The 3,993-nt window shown below is 38.9% G+C and overlaps 1 pseudogene; it reads right to left on the bottom strand.

The window, feature by feature from the left end:
- LOC106769373 overlaps positions 1-3,993 on the bottom strand; it is a 16,712-nt pseudogene that overhangs the window by 1,821 nt on the left and 10,898 nt on the right.

Genomic DNA, 3,993 nt, shown 5'->3' with positions numbered 1-3,993 from the left:
AAAAGTTTTAGTTTGGCTTCTGAACTAATGATTTAGAAATGGTTTACAATAAAATCACCCCAATAGCATAATAAAGAGAACTGCTACCTATTTGAAGCAAAGTCTTCATTGGCTTTTACTGAAAGGCCAGCCTCCATATGCTGAGAATCATAGCAAAATTAGTAGCAATGTTTTTTTGTTTCAGAATCATAATCACCATGAATATAGTGTATATCTGTATGATGAACTATGTAATTCAGATAGAAACTTACTTGATTTTTTGGTATTGAACTTATATAGTGATCTTCATCCTTGAAACTTTGGGGTTTTCTCTTAGAACCATGTGCTGGTAAAACTCAAGTAAACAGAATCAGAAACTAATCATCATATTTTTCTGACTTAACTCGTCTAGTCTTCTTTCACTAAAATCCTAATAAAGCGTGTCCAAGTAAAAGTAAACCTTGAATTTTTCTACCAATTTTAACCGACAAATTCTTACACGGGGAAGGTATTTTCTGGATGCAACATGGAAAGAAAATTGCATATCAAACGATAGCCAAGCAGACAGATTCCACAATATCCTATAAATTCATACAAATATATAGTATACTTGAAAGAACGTAGTGATACAACCACCACAGAATATATAGTATATATCAGTACTAGTAGCCAACTACTTTGTTCCAGAGGCATAAGGCAGTACATAAAACAAGGGGGAAATACATCATGATGAAGATTATTTACTTTAAAAGTTGAAAATACAATGACCAAACTCAAGAATATTCAATGGCAATATAAATGAAATAAAACCTTTTCTTCCTTTCTCCGTGGAAGGATTGAGTACTGATTCGATTTCCTCCTGCAAGTAACATATACATATCCCAAGAAATGGATACGTGAAAAAGAAAATCCAAAATAAAATTAACTATTATTGATTCCAATCAGTCAGCAGAATACTGGAGGTTATTTAAAGAAAAAGGAGGTTGAATTGTCCCAATCCAAATTTCAGCAGTAGCCAAATACCTTTTCCATACTATCCTTAGATTGCTGTTGTTCGTGGACCAAATTTATAATATTCTCATGAATGGCTCTTTTCCTTTTCATCACATCACCCCATTGCCCGAAAGGGCCCTGCAATTATTGAGCATGACGTTTAATGTATAGGAAAAGTACAAAGATAACAATGTAGACAAGCACATCATAACTAATTTCAAGGGGGATATTTTGGTCGCATGGACCATAAACTTTAACATGATATATAACAAAGCATAAATGAAACACCGACAAGGACATTCAATATATAACCCAATCATGAATACAAATACCCAAATCTAAAAAATAAATAAGAATGTGCTTGGAAATTGGCAAACAAAGTAAAACAATAAGAATGTGATAGGAGAATGGGAGATTTACTTCAAAAGATAAATGCTGAACTAATGACTATGACATGAATTATATTGAAATGGGAAATGTTATGTCGTACAAGAGAAGCGTTGATTTTAATCCCTGGAAGAGGGGGAGCAACAACAATGTTACTCTACATACCAAATCCAACAATAAAATTATGGAATTGGACCAGAAAATGGAATTCTACACTGGACATAATGTGGACAATGTATTTAAAGAATAAATTCACCTGTTGATGCTTTGATTTAGCTGCTTCGCCTTCGGCTTCCAAAATGGTTTGTTTTGGCCTGAAATTGAATTATTAAAGCAATGAAACTGTAGAATCTACAGAAAGAATACGAGTAGAAAGGATACCTGCANGACATAATCTTACACTCACCTAAACTTCTTCAAATGCTCAGAAAATGCAAGNGCNGTTAACTCCCCCGTTTCTAACACCTTCATGAACATTGGATGCAGCCCTTCCCGAGGCAAATCCTTTACTCTTCTGATGGACTCCTTAGCAGGTAAGGGTTTTGTTTTTGAATATAAACGAAATGCATTTTTACAGGTCCTCTACAATAATTCCAGTTCTGCAGAAGTATCCATAACTTCCCTGACTCTGTCTGAAAAAAGGTCAATGACTTTTTGTGGGAAACGACCATAAATGGTTTCTCTATTTGCCATTGCCTGGTCACATCTAGACATTACACCATCCATATCCTGCAAGAGCTCTTCTTCAGTGGGAGCAGGTTTGATGGGTTTTGAAAGAAACAAATNAAGATCCAAGAGGTAGGCCATATCCTCAGGAGTCACAAAAGAATATGCGGTACCAGTCCGACCAGCCCTTGCAGCCCTTCCAACTCGATGGACAAATATTTTAGGCTTNGGNGGGAAGTCCCAATTGATAACATTATCAAGCAATGGAATGTCGATGCCANNAGCNGCAACGTCGGTGACAATCAACAACATGGTCTTCCTAGACCTAAACCTGGATACATGGATTTTTCGAGCATCCTGATCCATGTCACCATAACACACAGACGACTCAATACCCTCTTGGCGAAACAAGACATTGAGAAACTCTACATGATGTTTGGTGGACACAAAATTCAATGTCTGCTCATCAGAACCAATATGTTCCCTGATCAAGTACAGCAGGGCGGGGTACTTCTCCTCCTGTCTCAAGGTGAAGAAGGCGAGCTTCAAGTCAGGGCTGATCTTAGTCTCTAGGCCGAGGCGAACAAGCTGAGGGTCTCTCAGACCAGCCTTTGCAAATTCTGCAAGAGCACTGGGTAATGTGGCACTGAAAAGCAAGGTCTGGCGATTCTCCCCGAGCTGAGGAAGAATCTTATGCAACTGCTCGGCAAAACCCATGCCAAACAAACAATCGGCCTCGTCGAAAACAACGTACTCGATGCTGTGCAAGGACATGTCATCAACTTCAGACAAATGATGCATGAGTCTACCAGGAGTGGCAATTATAATGTCAGGACTCTGAGCCAATTCCTCAAACTGACTCTCCATGCTATCGCCGCCAACCAACAAACTGATACGTAGGTCTGGAAACGAAACCAAAACCAAAGTCAAAATCAAAATCGATCCAAAAAGTTGCATCAAACAAAAAGGAAAGCGAACCTGTGAAGTGGGCAAGCTCTTTGGTGAACTTGAAAGTCTGAAGGGCGAGGTCCCTAGTGGGAGACAGAATCAGGGCTCTAACTCCAGACTGAGGGATGTGCTGGTTGAGGCGCTGAATCATGGGAACGAGAAACGCAGCCATTTTCCAGGAGCCGGTGCGAGCCATGGCAACGACGTCCGAGCCAGAGAGGATGAGGGGCATGGTCTTGCGCTGAATGGGGGTGGGAACTTTGTACCCTTTGCGCTTGATTCCCTTGAACACATTGGGACTCAGACCCAGTGACTCGAAGCCCCCAGATTTTGGTTCTTCTTCATCGCCGCCCTTCCTTCGCCTCCCATCTTTCGCCGTCCGAACACCACACTCTTTCCGTCCTCTCCTCTTCCTTCCAAGAATTAGGGTTTTATTCACTTCTATATAATTTCTTCATAATTGTTCCATGATACCAATGTAAAATAATTTTACCATAGTGTAGAATTATTTCTAACTAACACATAAAATCACTTAAGAAATGCACCAACCAAGAGAGGAAGAAACACAACTTGTTGAGAGAGAATGACAACACAATTGAAAAGAGGTGAGAAAGGAACATCACAACATATCAGAGGCAGATAACATTTAAGAAAGAAGGCTTACTTTATGTTAATATCAATAAGACAATTACATCCACAGCATCATATTTACCAACAAATTGAGCTGTCAAAAAGGAAGTAAAGCCAGAATGTCAAAATTTACAGCTAGTTAATTTGAGACATTGACAGTTTATACATTTAAACATAAAAATAATAAGTCAGCAACTATACATTCACAAAATATAACTCCGTTTCCCCATCCCCAATCTTCCACTTTGAAAAACTAAATAAGTCAACATAAAGGAATTCAATAGAGGTGACACTTCAACGCACATCATGCAGAGAAACCTTTAAACTTAAGCAATTCATAGTCTGCGGAGTCCACCCTCCAATCCAAAAACTACGTTGGGCAACCTATTT

Source organism: Vigna radiata, chromosome 1, assembly GCF_000741045.1.
Source record: "Vigna radiata var. radiata cultivar VC1973A chromosome 1, Vradiata_ver6, whole genome shotgun sequence".
Lineage (NCBI taxonomy): Eukaryota > Viridiplantae > Streptophyta > Magnoliopsida > Fabales > Fabaceae > Vigna > Vigna radiata.
The sequence above is the reverse complement of the archived record's forward strand: the minus strand, read 5'-3'. Positions and strand labels throughout refer to the sequence as shown.